We start from the raw sequence: 18,053 nt of genomic DNA, 5'->3' as shown, positions 1-18,053 counted from the left end.
ACCACCACCCAAGTTCTAAGGCATCTAAGAAGGTCGATATGTGAAGGGTCTGGAAGTGACTGACGTGACTCCCTGACTTACTAGGCTTTACACTTGGGGGAGGGGTGCATTTTAGAGCGATAACATTAGGACTTATTTTTAAGCAACTCACCAAGATGATAAGATGGCCAAATTGGGCTCAGCCCTATATTTTTGGGAGCAGTGTAAATTGCTAACAACCTTTTTAGAAAGTAATATTGCAGTTATGTATCAAGGATCATTAAAATGTTCATAATCTTCAACCCAAGCTCATACTGTGGCGTCTTCTTATCCCCCATGTTTCAAGTCGCAGAGACCCAAATTAAAACAAAAACCCACAACAGAACAATGGTATATAACATTGAAATTGGGAAAACCTCATATGCTTATATACCCCATGCTTATAATACCTTCTGCATTCTTTGAAATGCCTTTGTTGCTGTGTACTCAATGATTCTCAAATCTTAATCCACTTGATTTAACTGTAAACCAGTATCACTGGAATTAGTCAAGACAGTCAACAAACTCTTCCAAAAAAGTAAAGGAAAGGAGGGAGGAAGGAGTGTATAGGAGATTCCTGAAATGAATTTTCTTATCATCAACAAATTGAATATGAAGCTAGAGAAATAACGATGTAGCAACATACAGATCACTGTTGAACAGCCTAACGTGCTAGAACACATCTAAGCAAGGACAGCAAAGAAAACAAAATGGCAAGGTGAAAGGCTGTAAGAACTCCTTGTGCAAGCCAGGGAGTGAAAGAAAAACATACCTTTAGTTCCAAGGACATTTCCACATCTGTGGAGTTAGAACAGACTTAGGAATTACCAGACTTAGGAATTACCTCTCGTACTCAAATGTCCAAGCCCAAGACAGGATGTTAAGTGGCAAGTAAAAACAGATGTGCAATAACCAGGTCTCTTGGTGTGGAGTAGTGGCCTTTGACTGAGCTCCTCTTAAGTACCAGACCCCATACTAGGCACATACATACATGTATGTTGCTGCTGAAAGTCTAATGCAAACCTGACTTTTGTTCTTTTAAGTGATCTAGGTTCTTCCCTGGCACCCCAATATTTAAATAACTTCCCTGTTCTCTCTCAGCATGAAATAATAGTTGAATTTATTGTGTTTTGGACTTGGTATTTCACTGTAAATGTATTAAACTATGCCACAGATGCACATACATATATACACACATACATATCTCCAAATGTACATTTTCTTTTTCTCTTCTTCTTTACCATTACATGTATGTTAGCCCATTTGATATTCTTTCATAGCTCTCTGATGCTCTATTTTCCCTTTCTTTGCTCTTTGTGTTTCAGTTTAGATAATTTTTCTTCGATCTATCTTGGAGTGTGGGCATTGGTTTGTGTTGAGGGGTTCACTAAATTACTCCATAATACTGCTGCCTGGACATCAATTTGTGCAGCCAAGTGCCCAGTGGGGGCCTTGAACTGACACTAGCCCTCCCATGGGTGCATGCCCTCCATGGAAGCCTCAGAGTCACAAGTTCCTGATGTGACTTCTCCAACACCCCTGCTGATAAAGAGTCTCTCCTGCCTCCTAGCTTTCTCCACTTGTGCATAAGAGCCCCCTGGAGCGAGCTTAAACCCTGCTCTTTATGGTTTGAATTAACTGATCCAGCCTTAACCTGGGACCCGCAAAGCACTGCACCTGTGGACCCTAATAAAGCCAAGTGCCCCAGGTCCTGCTGGTCCCACTCTGCCTGCATCCTGCCTTAACCTCCCCATGTGGCCCCTCGAGGCTGCCATGGACCTCCGCCAGGACCTCTGAGTAATAATAGTCTTCTCTATTTCACTTTCCCTTTCGGTCTTTGTTAAACTGTGGCTCATCATTTGACTCAGTACCAAGGTTCTACTTAACAAATGTTAATTTAACAAAATCACAACAGTTTGCCTGAGGATTTTTCTTTATGTTGGTGTTTTATACTCAGTTTTATGCTTTTCCTGCTGCCTGTGCCTCACGGCAGTTTATAATTTTTCAGTGCTTACTTGCCTGGTAAATAAGGGGGTTTCTCTCTTATCATGGGCCCCCCTCAGTTGGAGACACTCCACTCCAGCATGAACTTTGAAGATGGCTCTGCCGGTTTTGTATGTAGAGAATAGGTTCCTACTGTTGAAAGCCACTCAGTTTGTGGTACACCGCAACCTCAGGATCTAATACAGCATTCAATTCAGGCTGACAAGGATTATGATGCAAAGTCCATGTGGAAGTGGGTCTGAAAGTGGTTGAAAACTTCCTTTTTCAGATATAATTGATTCTAGTAACTGGAGTTGGGAAATTTGTAGGTAAAGTTGACAATAATGAAGAAAGGTAGGGAATGAAAGACAAATCAACAGATGAGACTCAAAATAATTATGCCTTGACTCCAGAAACATCTATTCACAAACCCATTCAGACTAGCTGTCAAATATGAGACATTGTAGACAAGAAAATCATCCTCCTGATGTGGTGAAAAGGGAACCCTCCTACACTGTTGGTGGGAATGTAAGTTGGTGCAGCCACTAGGGAGAACAGTATGGAGGTTCCTTAAAAAAACAAAAATAGAACTACCATATGATCCAACAATCCCACTTCTGGGCATATATCCAGACAAAACTCTAATCCCAAAAGATACATGCACCCCTATGTTCTTAGCAGCACTATTCACAATAGCCAAGACATGGAAACAACCTAAATGTCCATCGACAGATGAATGGATAAAGAAGATGTGGTACATATATACAATGGAATACTACTCAGCCATAAAAAAGAATGAAATAATGCCATTTGCAGCAACATGAATGAAACTAGAGATTATCATACTAAGTGAAGTAAGTCAGAAAGAAAAAGACCATATGATATCACTTATGTGGAATCTAAAATATGACACAAACGAACCTATCTATGAAACAGAATCATGGACATAGAGAACAGACTGGTGGTTGGGTTGCCAAAGGGGAGGGGGTTGGGGGAGGGATGGAGTGGGAGGCTGGGGTGAGCAGATGTAAGCTTTCATATATAGCATGGATAAGCAACAAGGTCCTACCGTGTAGCACAGAGAACTACACGCAATATCCTGTGATAAACCATAATGGAAAAGAATATAAAAAAACAATGTCTATATATGTATAACTGAATCACTTTGCTGTACAGCAGAAATTAACACAACACTGTAAATCAACTATACTTCAATAAAAAAAATTTTTTTAAATCATCCTCCCATCCCAAGTCAACATATCTGAATGATTCTAGCACATCATATGTATACTAGTTACTCAATAAATACCTCTAGAATGACTGCCTATCTGGATATAAATATGAACAAGTGATTTCATGTTACTACTAAGTTGGTTTGATTTTCAAAACTGAGAGATCAATGGGGTCTCTTGGGAAACAGAAATTTCATGAAGTCAAGTTACTTTCATTCTTAATTTTACAGAGTCTTATGCTACTTCTGTACCATATTGTTGACAATATATGAAGGTTAAGAATGTCAGATGGTTAGAAAATCTAGATCTAAGTGAGACAGCACTGTTTTATTGTTGTTGGGCAAGGAACAGCGACTTTATTTGGAAAGCCAGAAGGCTGAGAAGAGAGCAGACTAGCATCCCAAAGAACCATCTTCCTGGAGGTAGAACTCAGGCTTCATTTATACTAAAAGAGGAGGGGGTGAAGTCCTGGGTCCCGTCACACTTCCAAGGAGATGTGTTAATTCCTTCCTTCCTGCACCCGTTCACAGGACGTGTCAGGATGTTTCCTGTGAGCAAGAGCCTACTTTGTGCCAGGTGCTCTCACAGCGACAAGGGACTTTGTGGAATAAAGTAAATAAGGTCTGTGACCTCAATAAGCTTCAAACACTAGACTGGGGGGGGAGAGACTAGATTAAATAGTCCAAAGAGTGGCCATAGGGCAGGTCAAAGGGCACTGATCCGGCACACAGTCCATCGCAACCAGCTCTCACGCAAGGCTCACATCCCAGGGTCTGAGGATACCGAGCGGTCTTCTCTGAAGACCTGGGCTTCCTTTGAAGGAAGGAGGGAGATCTGCAGGCTTCCTGGATCCTACTCTAGTCCTTGAAGTTTCTGGCCAGGACAGACACACCCATGGCTCCCTGAAGGTGGCGCACACGCGGCCCCGTGTGACCGCGGCAGAGGGCGTGCCGCCCTGGGTCCAGGTCCATGCGGCTCTTGGGTGCCCAGCAGAGACCAACGGGGTTAGGGGACAGCCGCCTCCACCTGCTGGCCCAGTACAGACCTACTGGGGCCATCGCACCTTCCACCAAGGCCGCGGGGAAGCTGGATGGGGCTAGGACGAGGAGGCTCACCGGCCCTCCCCACGCCAGGCGTGGTCCAGGTGGGGTCTGTGGCTGAACTCCACTCGTGGCAGTGGTCCAGCGTCCACTGCTAGACGCGCCGGAAGTCCTCCCAGATGGGGAAGAGGCCGGTTCTCCGCACCACCTGCCGGCCGAAGCTGGGGAGTCCTCTGAAGCCAGCAGTCCTTAGCTTCTGTTTCTGAAAGTTGCCTTTGGGTCCATAGTCCTGCCTGCTCCGTCCAGGCTGCGAGAGCTACCAGGGCTCATGGTCCAGCAGCTGCACCATCTCAGCCTCCTTCTCCCTGGTCACGAGGTCCTCTATCAACATTGCACTGGGAAGCGGCTGGCTCAGTCTTAAAAGTCAGACTCCTTGGCCCCCATGGCCCAGCCAGTGTCTGAGCAGTAGATGAGAGGTTTTGCTTCGTGTGGGTAGTGGTGCCAGGGCGGGGCCGCCTCCCTGCTGCTGCTGGACCAGACAGGTCCGGATGCCCTTGCACAGCATTCCTGAAGGCCCTTCAGGGCCGCCACCACAGCAGCCAGGATGACACTGTGAGGGCACCACTGCAGACAGAGGAAGGAGTAAGTACAAAACCCTAAGAGGAGAATGAGATTGGTGTGTGCAGGTATGAAAAGGAGGCCAATGAGGCCAGAGCTTAGGGATTAAAGAGAATAGCAGAAGCAAAGAACAGAGAATTAGGCCGGGACCAGATTACGTAATGTTTTATAGACCACAGTAAGGACACTTTGGATTTTCTTTGAGTTGGTTTGGGAAGCTGTTGGAGAGTTTAAAGCAAGGGAGGCATATGCTCCCGGTGGCTCCCTGCTGTGTGGAGAATGAGAGAGTACTATTTTCACAGTTAGATCTTTGGTTCCAACAATACTTATTAGCGTCTACCATGTGCCCAGAACCGTTACAGGTATTTGGAATACTTGTATCGACTCCTTTTAAACTTACAGTTTGGTAGAAAAGACAGATACGTCGCAAATGTGTTATGTGCATGATCAGTGTTCCAGGGTAGGCTGTGCTGACTGGGGAGTACATGGCCACTGTGAAGTCAACGAAGAATGGAAACTAAATGGAGAATTGATATGGACTAGGATTGGACCGGTGAAAAAAATGGGTGTGGGCAGTGGTCCAGGTAGAGTGATCAACATGGGATCAGAGAACCACACAGAATTTTGTATTGCTAATGGTGTGCCCAGAAGGAAAGTGGGTAAGGGGAGAAGTAGGTCTAGATGAGGCTGAGGTGGTAGGTGGGTGTCAAATCACAAAGGCACTAGAAAGAGCTAGGACTTTATCCAATGGAAAGCATCCCTTATCAAACACTCACTTCATCCAGATTTTTTCATACATGACAGACCACAAAAGGCTGCCTCACTTTAGACCTAACCAATGTTATTCCTGCGCTCAAAAGTTTACAACAAAATATCCATGGCCAGAAAAAAAAATTCAAAGTTAGTCTGATATCAAAATAGCTTTAATTAGCAGATGAAATCAATCAATATACTATTTGTTGGACTTTTAATATGTATATAACATAAATACTAAAATCTTATGCCTGTTGATTTTAAATCTCTGGGTGGTTCATAGGCATTAGGAAAAAATTATTTATATATTTTAGACTTTTAAATTCAAAGTATAACGCACATATAGAAAAGCGTACAGGATTCTGGACAAGATAGCGGAGTAGAAGGACTTGAGCTCACCTCCTCTCACAAAAACACCAAAATCACAACTAACTGCTGAACAACCACCGGTAAAAAAGACTGGAACCTACCAAAAAAGATATTTCACATCCAAAGACAAAGAAGAAGCCACAACAAAATGGTAGGAGCAGCACTTTCACAATATAAACAAATCCCATACCCACCAGGTGGGCGACCCACAAACTGGAAAATAATTATATTGCAGAAGTTCTCCCACAGGAGTGAGTGCTCTGAGCCGAACATCAGGCTCCCCAGACTGAGGGTCTGGCATTGGGAGAGGGAGCCCCCAGAGCACTTGACTTTGAAGGCCGGCGAGGCTTGAATGCAGGAGCGCCACAGGACTGGGGAACAGATTCCACCCTTGGAGGGCACACACAGGGTTTCACATGCACTGGGACCCAGCACAGAGCAGTGACTCCACAGAAGCCTGGGCTAGATCTACATGCGGGTCTTGGAGACTCTGCTGGGGAGGTGAGGGTTCGCTATGGCTCACTGTGGAGGCAAGGGCACGGGTGGTACAGGCCCTAGGGAACACTGCTCAGTGTGAGGTCTCCCAGAGGTCCCCATTTTGGCACCGAGACCTGGCCTCACCCAACAGCCTGCAGACTCCAGCGCTGGGACACCTCAGGCCAAACAACCAGCAGGGGTCGGGGGAGAAAACAGCCCCACCCATCAGCAGACAGGCTGCCTCAAGTCTTCCTGAGCTCACAGCCACCTCTAAACACACTCCTTGACATGGTCCTGCCCACCAGACGGACAGGCCCAACTCCACCCACCAGTGGGCAGGCACCAGTCCCTTTCACTAGGAAGCCTGCACAAGGCCCTGGACCAACCTCACCCACAAGGGGGCAGACACCAGAAGCAAGAGGAAGTATGATCCTGCACCCTGTGAAAAGGAGACCACAAACACGGAAAGTCAGACAAAATGAGACAGCAGAAAAGTATCTGCTGTCTTGTTCCAGATGAAGAAACAAGATGAAAACCCAGAAGAACAACTAAATGAAGTGGAGATAGGCAATCTACCCAAAAAAGAATTCAGAGTAATGACAGTAAAGAGAATCCAAGATCTCAGAAAAATATGGAGGCACAGACAGAGAAGATACAAGAAATGTTTAACAGGGGGAGGAGTCAAGATGGTGGAAAAGGAGGACATGGAGTTCACCTCTCCCCAGAAGTACATCAAGAATACATCTACAAATGGAACAATTCTCACAGACCACCTGCTGAACACTAGCAGAAGACCTTGGAAACCTAAAAGGACAAGAAAAATCCCCACACAACCGGGTAGCGTGGGACAGGACCTGCACCCCTGGTGGGGAGCTGAAGAACAGATGAGATTCCAACACCTGGGGAAAGCCTCCCTCACCAGCAGAGACACCAGCTGGGACAGACAGCTGGCGCACAATACAAGCAAACTGAACCCAACAATACATTAAAAGGATCATACACCATGATCAAGTGGGATTTGTCCCAGGGATGCAAGGATTCTTCAATATCCACAAATCAATCAGTGTGATACACCACATCAACAAAAGACAAAAACCACATGATCATCTCAAAAGATGCAGAAAAAGCTTCTGACAAAATTCAACAACCACTTATGATAAAAACTCTCCAGAAAGTGGGCACAGAGGGAACCTACCTCAACATAATAAGGGCCATATACGACAAACCCACAGCAAACATCATTCTCAATTGTGAAAAACTGAAAGCATTTCCTCTAAGATCAGGAATGAGACAAGGATGTCCACTCTCACCACTTTTATTCAACATAGTTTTGGAAGTCCTAGCCACGGCAATCAGAGAAGAAAAAGAAAAAAAAGGAATCCAAATTGGAAAAGAAGAAGTAAAACTGTCACTGTTTGCAGGTCACATGATACTATGCATAGAAAATCCTGAAGATGCTATCAGAAAACTACCGAATTCATTGATGAGCCACAGTAAAGTTGGAGGATACAAAATTAATACACAGAAATCTCCTGCATTCCTATACACTAACAACAAAAGATCAGAAAGAGAAATTAAGGAAACAATCACATTTATCATCCTATCAAAAATAATAAAATACCTGGGAATAAACCTACCTAAGGAGGCAAAATACCTGTACTCAGAAGACTATAAGACACTGATGAAAGAAATAAAAGATGACACAAACAGATGGAGAGATATACTGTGTTACTGGACTGGAAGAATCAATATTATCAAAATGACTATACTACCCAAAGCAATCTACAGAGTCAATGCAATTCCTATCAAATTGCCAATGGCATTTTTCACAGAATTAAAACAAAACATTTTTACAATCTGTATGGAAACACAAAAGGCCCTGAATAGCTAAAGCAATCCTGAGAAAGAAAAACGGAGCTGAAGGAATCAATTCCCTGACTTCAGATTATACTACAAAGCTACAGTAATCAAAACAGTACGGCACTGGAGCTAAAACAGAAATATAGATCAATGGAACAGGATAGAAAGCCCAGAAATAAAACCACACACTTATGGTCAATTAATCTACAACAAAGGAGACAAGACTACACAATGGAGAAAAGACAGTCTCTTCAATAAGTGGTGCTGGGAAAACTGGACAGCTACATGTAAAAGAATGAAATTAGAACATTCTCTAATACCATACACAAAAATAAACTCAAAATGGATTAAAGACGTAAATGTAAGTCCAGATACTATAAAACTCTTAGAAGAAAACACAGGAAGAACAATCTTTGACATAAATCTCAGCAGTATCTTTTTGGATCCACCTCCTCAAGTAATGAAGATAAAAACAAAAATAAACAAATGGGGCCTAATTAAACTTAAAAGCTTTTGCTCAGCAAAGAAAACCATAAACAAGACGAAAAGACAACCCTTAGAGTGGGAGAAAATATTTGCAAATCAAGTAACTGACAAGGGATTAATCTCCAAAATATACAAACAGCTCATGCAGCTCAATATCAAAAAAACAAACGACCCAATCAAAACATGGGCAGATCTCAATAGACGTTTTTCCAAAGAAGACATGCAAATGACCAAAAAGCACATGAAAAGATGCTCAAAATCAATAATTATTAGAGAAATGCAAATCAAAACTACAATGACGTATCACCTCATACCAGTCAGAACGGCCTCATCAAAAAATCTACAAACAATAAATGCTGGAGAGGGTGTGGAGAAAAGGGAACCCTCCTACACTGTTGGTGGGAATGTAAACTGATACAGCCACTATGGAGAACAGTATGCAGGTTCCTTAAAAAACTAAAAATAGAGCTACCATATGATCCAGCAATCCCACTCCTGGGCATATATTTGGAGAAAACCAGAATTCAAAAAGATACATGTACCTCAACGTTCACTGCAGCACTATTTACAATAGCCAGGACATGGAAGCAACGTAAATGTCCATCAACAGAGGAATGGATAAAGAAGATATGGTACATATATACAATGGAATATTACTCAGCCATAAAAAATAACAAAATAATGCCATTTTCAGCAACATGGATGGACCTAGAGATTGTTATACTGAGTGAAGTCAGAGAAAGACAAATATCATGTTATCACTTATACATGGAATCTAAAAAAAAAGGGTACAAATGAACTTATCTACAAAACAGAAATAAAGTTACAGATGTAGAAAATAAACTTATTGTTACCAGGGGAAAAGGGGAGAAGGATAAACTGGGAGACTGGGACTGACATATAAACACTACTATATATAAAATAGGTAAATAATAAGGACATACTGTATAGCACAGGGAACTACTCAATACTCTGTAATGGCCTATATGGGAAAAGAATCTAAAAAATAGTGGATATATGTATATGTGTAACTGATTCACTTTGCTGTACAACTGAAACTAACACAACAGTGTAAATCAACTATACTCCAATAAAAGTTTTTTAAAAAAGATACAGGCACCCAAGTGTCCACTGTAGCACTATTTACAATAGCCAAGACATGGAAGCAACCTAAATTTCCATCGACAGAGAAATGGATAAAGAAGATGTGGTACATATATACAATGGGATATTTCTCAGCCATAAAGAAGAATGAAATAATGCCATTTGTAGCACATGGATGGAGAAAGACAAATATCATATGACATCACTTACATGTGGAATCCAAAAAAAAAAGATACAAATGAACTTACTTACAAAACAGAAACAGATTTATAGACTTCAAAAACAAATTTATGGTTACCAAAGGGGAAAGGTTGGGGGTGGGTAGGAATAAATTAGGAATTTGCGATTAACATATATACACACTACTATGTATAAAATAAGACAATCAATAAGGACCTACTGTACAGCACAGGGAACTCTACTTGATACTCTGCAATAACCTATATGGAAAAATAATCTGAAAAAGAATGGATAAATGTATATGTATAAATGAATCACTTAGCTGTACACCTGAAACTAACACAACATTGTAAATCAACTATACTCCAATATAAAATAAAAACAGAAAAAGAGAAGTGTACAAAGCATAAATGTACAGCTTTAATGAACTATCACAAAATGAAGATATCTGGGTAAAGCAATAGAACACAACTAGTACCCAGAAACCACTTCATTCTCCTTCCAAATTACTACCCTCACCTCCTCCCCAAATGTAACTAGTACCTTGACTTCTAAAACCATTGATTAATTCTGCCTGTTTTTCAATTTATATAAATGGAATCACATGATATATATTTTGTGCTTGTCTTATTTCAATCAGTATTATATCTTATTCATTTTCTTTGTTGTATAGTATTCTATTTTATGAGCTTACCACAATTTTTAAATTTCTTCTACTGTTGATAGACGTGAATTATTTCCAGTTTTTTTGCTATTATGATTCATACATTTGTGTATGTGTCTTAAGACACAGACAGACACACATTAGGGAGGTTAAAAAAGGGTGTGAGGCTAAGTGTGCTGGAATCACTCTCAAGTGCTGTGAAAAGCCAAGAATTGGTTGGCCCTGAGTTTTGTGTCATTATGATGTATTAAATTGATAGAATATTGTTTTGCAATGTAACCCATTAGGAAGGAATCAAATGTTTTTCAGTTATCCTGCAGGGGAGGGAAAGTCTGAGATATGTCTTGACTGTTCACCTGCATGGGGTCAACCTACAATTTGGAGTGAGGCGAATATGCATACACTATGAACATTTTTTATTTTATTTATTTATTTGTTTGTTTTTGGCTGCATTGGGTCTTTGTTGCTGTGCACGGGCTTTCTCTAGTTGCAGTGAGCAGGGGCTACTCTTCATTGCAGTGTGCGGGCTTCTCATTGCAGTGGCTTCTCTTGTTATGGAGCATGGGCTCTAGGCATGCGGGCTTCAGTAGTTGTGGCACACGGGCTCAGCAGTTGTGGCCAATGGGCTCTATAGCACAGGCTCAGTAACTGTGGTGCATGGGCTTAGTTGCTCCGCGACATGTGGGATCTTCGCGGACCAGGGCTCGAACTCGTGTCCCTTGCATTGGCAGGTGGATTCTTAACCACTGCACTACCAGGGAAGTCCCACTATGCACTTTTTGATTGTTAACCTAATGCCTACAATCTTAACTATAACTTTAGAATTTAGATATGAGGATCTTCAGATAGAAATCAGAATGTCATCTTTTCTTAATTGAGGAGAAAATAGAATTTCTTACCAAGGTAAAATTTTCTGATCTGTTTATAAAAACGTGTCAAGAAACACCTATACTCCATTTCTGCATGAGATAATCTGGTGATTTGTTAAATATCCTGAATTTCTAAAAATTACTGTCTAGATTGTTACTCAAATCTCTTTCCCTGCAAAGACACACAAGCGTCACCTGGTGGCCAGGAAGATCAACTCTAGTCTGAGATGTCATGCTTTTAGAAAAGTCTCATTCTAGCCTATTTTCCTGCACAGTCCCGTGGGGGGATGGAGGAAATAGGGGCACTTGCTCGTAAATATCAAGGCTCACACCTCCTTTCCTGCCTCACACTGGTTACCGGAAACACTTGAAAACGTAGTAAAGAGTATTGCCCAAACCTAGAAAATGAGGGTTAGGCTGACTGCTCACCACATGGTGATTTAGATGACTGCTTTGATGGCTTGTTTTAATGTAATTACACATATATAACACATTTTTATAAGAAAATTAAGTAATACAGACATATAATAAGCAACAAGTAAAATTTCCTCACCATTCCTTCCTAGCATTCCCGTTTTCCAACCATATGGGCTCTGATCACTGTTTGGACATGTTTTTAGATAGAAAAGGCTTTCTGGAGGTTTCTTCATACTAAATTAGTAGAAAGTTGGGGGGAAAAAAACCAATGTAGCAGGAAGCTCCATCTGCCACATTTCCTCAGTTGTAGAAATAAGTCTCAATTAAGAAATCTAGGGGGAGGAGTCAAGATGGCGGTGTGGGAAGATGCAGGTCTTCCCACAACTAGGGCACCTGCTGGCTGCTGGTGGGGGACCCTGATGCCCAAGGAGATGGGAGGGAACCCCCAAGTGAACCGGTAGGACGTGCGGGGAAGAGGAGGGAGGAGCAGTGGAGGCCGGACAGGACTGGCACCCCTGAAGCCGGGGAGATCAGGAGACGTAGGCGGGAGGAGCAGAGGGCGACTGACCCGCCCACTCGGGTACAGGGAGCCTGCTGAGCTCCCAGGCCGGTTCCCTGCTCTCCAAAGCCCCCTCCAGGCCGTGTGGGTCCCTGGGGGCATAGGAGGGAGGCTGAGGGGAGAACAGGAAAGGCAGGTGGGAGGGGCCCTGCGGGACCGGAGGAGCAGCAGAGGAGCGGAGGGCGTTTGCCCTGCCCACTCGAGCTCAGGAAAGCCTGCTGGGCTCCCAGGTGAGGTCCCCCGCCCTCTGAGACCAGGGGTGGGGCCACGCCTGGGCCCCTTCTGTTCCTTGAGCCTAAGCCCCACCCCCCCCCACAGCCCCCAAGGCCTTTTCCAGCCCTGTGGGTCCTGAGCATAGGCCCCACCCACCACCCAAACTTCGCCCTAGCTTAGGCCCCACCCTCCACAGCCAAGGCCTTTCCCCCCCTCTTTGTTTTCCTTTCTCTTTTCCCTCCTCCTCCTTTTTACTATTGTGGTACTGTTGTACCTTCCAGTTGTTGATTTCATCTATATTTTTACTTTTTTTTTTTTTTTTTTAATGAGGATCTTGAATCAGATGCGTATGTTTGATTGATTGATTGATTGATTGATTTTGGCTGTGTTGGGTCTTCGTTTCTGTGCGAGGGCTTTCTCCAGTTGTGGCAAGCGGGGGCCACTCTTCATCGCGATGCGCGGGCCTCTCTCGTTGCGGAGCACAGGCTCCAGACGCGCAGGCTCAGCAGTTGTGGCTCACGGGCCCAGCCGCTCTGCGGCATGTGGGATCTTCCCAGGCCAGGGCTCGAACCCGTGTCCCCTGCATTAGCAGGCAGATTCTCAACCACTGCGCCACCAGGGAAGCCCTATATTTTTACTTTTTATCTGTTATTTTCCTAGTCTAACTTCACTTTTTACTTTGTTATTGTTCTCTGTTTTTGTGGGGTTTTTTGCCACCCCATGCAGCTTGTGGGATCTTGGTTCATGAGCCAGGGGTCGGGCCGAAGCTCCTGTGGTAGGAGCTCTGTGCCGTAACCACTGGACTAACAGAGGACCTCAGACCCCAGGGAATATTCATCGGAATGAGGTCTCACAGAGGTCCTCATCTCAGCATGAAGACTCAGCTCTACCCAACAGCCAACACGCTCCAGTGTTGGAAGCCTCAGGCCAAAAAACCAGTAAGACAGGCACACAATTAAATAAATAAATAAGACAACATATATGTCACAGATGAAGGAGCAAGGTAAAAACTTACAAGACCAAATAAATGAAGAGGAAATAGGCAATCTACCTGAAAAAGAATTCAGAGTAACGATAGTAAAGATGATCCAGAATCTTGGAAATAGAATGGAGGCATGGATTGAGAAAATACAAGAAATGTTTAACAAAGATCTAGAAGAACTGAAGTAAAAACAAACAGAGATGGACAACACAATAACTGCAATGAAAAATACACTAGAAGAAATCAATAACAGAATAACTGAGGCAGAAGAACGAATAAGTGAGCTGGAAGACAAAATGGTGGAAATAACTGCCAAGGACCAGAATAAAGAAAAAAGAATGAAAAGAACTGAAGACAATCTCAGAGACCTCTGGGACAACACTAAATGCACCAACATTCAAATTATAGGGGTCCCAGAAGAAGAAGAGAAAAAGAAAGGGTCTGAGAAAATATTTGAAGAAATTAGAGTCGAAAACTTTCCTAATATGGGAAAGGAAATAGTCACACAAGTCCAGGGAGCACAGAGAGTCCCATACAGGATAAACCCTAGGAGAAACACACCAAGACACATATTAATCAAACTAACGAAAATCAAATTTAAAGAAAAAATATTAAAAGCAGCAAGGGAAAAACAAAAAATAACATACAAAGGAGTCCCCATAAGGTTATCAGCTGATTTTTCGGAGGGAACTCTGCAGGCCAGAAAGGAGTGGCAGGATATACTTAAAGTGATGAAAGAGAAAAACCTACAACCAAGATTACTCTACCCTGCAAGGATCTCATTCAGATTCGACGGAGAAATTTAAACCTTTAAAGACAAGCAAAAGCTAAGAGAATTCAGCACCACCAAACCAGCTTTACAACAAATGCTAAAGAAACTTCTCTAGGTGGGAAACACAAGAGAAGAAAAAGACCCACAAAAACAAACCCAAAACAATTAAGAAAATAGTAATAGGAACATACATATCGATAATAACCTTGAATGTAAATGGATTAAATGCCCCAACCAAAAGACACAGGCTGGCTGAATGGATATAAAAACAAGACCCACTTATATGTTGTCTACAAGAGACACACTTCAGACCTAGGGACACATACAGAGTGAAGGTGAAGGGATGGAAAAAGATATTCCATAGAAACGGACAGCAAAACTCATATCTGATAAAATAGACCTTAAAATAAAGACTGTTACAGGAGATAAGGAGGGACACTACATAAAGATCACAGGATCAATCCAAGAAGAAGATATAACAATTATAAATGTTTACACACCCAACACAGGAACACCTCAATACGTAAGGCAAATGCTAACAACCGTGAAAGGAGAAATCGACAGTAACACAATAAAAGTAGGGGACTTTAACATGCCACTTACACCAATGGACAGATCATCCAAACAGAAAATAAATTAGGAAACATAAGCTTTAAATGACACAACAGACCAGATAGATTTAATTGATATTTATAGAACATTCCACTCAAAAGTGGCAGAATACACTTTTTTCTCAAGTGCACACAGAACATTCTCCAGGATAGATCACATCTTGGGTCACAAATCAAGCCTCAGAAAATTTAATAAAATTTAAATCATACCAAGCATCTTTTCTGACCACAACACTATGAGATTGGAAATCAATTACAGGAAAAAAACTGTAAAAAAACACAAATACATGGAGGCTAAACAGTGTGCTTCTAAATAACTGAGAGATCAATGAAGAAATCAAAGAAGAAATTAAAAAATTCACAGAAACAAATGAAAATGAAAACACGACAACCCAAAACTTATGGGATGCAGCAAAAGCAGTTCTAACAGGGAAGTTTATAGCAATACAATCTCACCTCAAGAAACAAGAAAAATCTCAAACAATCTAACCCTACACTTAAAACAGCTAGAGAAAAAAGAACAAAGAAAACCCAAAGTCAGTAGAAGGAAAGAAATCATAAAGATCAGAGCAAAAATAAATGAAATAGAAACAAAGAAAACAATAGCAAAGAGCAATAAAACTAAAAGCTGGTTCTTTGAGAAGATAAACAAAATTGATAAACCCTTAGCGAGACTCATCAAGAAAAAAAGGGAGAGGACACAAATCAGTAAAATTAGAAATGAAAAAGGAGAAATCAGAACCGACACTGCAGAAATACAAAGAGTTATAAGAGACTACTACAAACAACTATATGCCAATAAAATGGACAACCACGAAGAAATGGACAAATTCTTGGAAAGGTACAATTTTCCAAGACTGAACCAGGAAGAATTAGAAAATATAAACAGACCTATCACAAGTAATGAAATTGAAACCGTAATTAAAAATCTTCCAACAAACAAAAGTCCAGGACCAGATGGCTTCACAGGTGAATTCTATCAAACATTTAGAGAAGAGCTAACACCCATCCTTCTCAAACTCTTCCAAAAAACTGCAGAGGGAGAAACACTCCCAAATTCATTCTACAAAGCCACCATCACCCTGATACCAAAACCAGAAAAAGATATCACAATAAGAGAAAATTATAGACCAATATCACTGATGAACATAGATGCAAAAATCCTCAACAAAATACTAGCAAACAGAATCCAACAACCCATTAAAGGGATCATACACCATGGTCAAGTGCGATTTATCCCAGGGATGCAAGGATTCTTCAGTATACTCAAATCAATCAATGTGATACACCACATTAACAAATTAAGGAATAAAAACCATATGATCATCTCAATAGATGCAGAAAACGCTTCCGACAAAATTCAACACCAATTTATGATAGAAACTCTCCAGAAAATGGGCACAGAGCGAATCTACCTCAACATAATAAAGGCCATATATGACAAACCCACAGCAAACATCATACTCAATGGTGAAAAACTGAAAGCACTTCCACTAAGATCAGCAACAAGACAAGGATGTCCACTCCCACCACTCTTATTCAACATAGTTTTGAAAGTCCTAGCCATGGCAATCAAAGAAGAAAAAGAAATAAAAGGAATACAAATTGGAGAAGAAGAAGTAAAACTGTCACTGTCTGTGGAAGACATGATACTATACATAGAAAACCCTAAAGATGCCACCAGAAAACTACTAGAACTAATCAATGAATTTGATAAGGTTGCAGGATACAAAATTAATGCAAAGAAATCTCTGGCATTCCTATACACCAACAATGAAAAATCAGAAAGAGAAATTAAGGAAACAATCCCATTTACCATCCCAACAAAAAGAATAAAATACCTAGGAATAAACCTGCCTAAGGAAGCGAAAGACTTGTACTCAGAAAACTATAAAACATTGATGAAAGAAATCAAAGATGACATAAACAGATGGAGAAATACACCATGTTCTAGGATTGGAAGAATCAATATTGTGAAAATGACTATACTACCCAAAGCAATCTACAGATTAATGCAATCCTTATCAAACGACAAATGGCATTTTTCACAGAACTAGAACAAAAAATTTCACAATTTGTATGGAAACACAAAAGACCCTGAATAGCCAAAGCAATCTTGAGAAAGAAAAATGGAGCTGGAGGGATCAGGCTCCCTGAATTCAAACTATACCACAAAGCTACAGTCATCAAGACAGTATGGTACTGGCACAAAAACAAATATAGATCAATGGTACAGGACAGAATGCCCAGAGATAAATCCACGCACATATGGGCACCTAATTTACGACAAAGGAGGCAAGAACATACAGTGGAGAAAAGACAGCCTCTTCAATAAGTGGTGCTGGGAAAACTGGACAGCTACATGTAAAAGAATGAAATTAGAACACTCCCTAACACCATGCACAAAAATAAACTGCAAATGGTTGAAGACTTAAATGTAAGACAAGACACTATAAAACTCTTAGAGGAAAACATAGGAAGAACACTCTTTGACAAAAACCACAGCAAGATCTTTTTTGACCCATCTCCTACAGTAACGGAAATAAGAACAAAAATAAACAAATGGGAATTAATTAAACTTAAAAGCTTTTGCACAGCAAATGAAACCATAAACAAGACAAAAAGACAACCTCAGAATGGGAGAAAATATTTGCAAATGAAACAACAGACAAAGGATTAATCTCCAAAATATACAAACAGCTCATGGAGCTCAGTATCAAAAAAAACAAACAATCCAATTAAAAAATGGGCGGAAGACCTAAATAGACATTTCACTAAGGAAGACATACAGATGGCCAAGAAGCACATGAAAAGATGCTCAACATCACTAATTAGAGAAATGCAAA

At 41.4% G+C, this 18,053-nt stretch overlaps 1 pseudogene; it reads right to left on the bottom strand.

The window, feature by feature from the left end:
* Positions 1–4,238: 4,238 nt before the first annotated feature.
* Positions 4,239–18,053, bottom strand: part of LOC103012378 (alpha-ketoglutarate-dependent dioxygenase alkB homolog 4-like) — a 51,261-nt pseudogene continuing 37,446 nt past the window's right edge.

Source organism: Balaenoptera acutorostrata, chromosome 21 (genome assembly GCF_949987535.1).
Source record: "Balaenoptera acutorostrata chromosome 21, mBalAcu1.1, whole genome shotgun sequence".
NCBI lineage: Eukaryota > Metazoa > Chordata > Mammalia > Artiodactyla > Balaenopteridae > Balaenoptera > Balaenoptera acutorostrata.
Note: the sequence above shows the minus strand (reverse complement) of the source record. Positions and strands in the feature narration are given on the sequence as shown.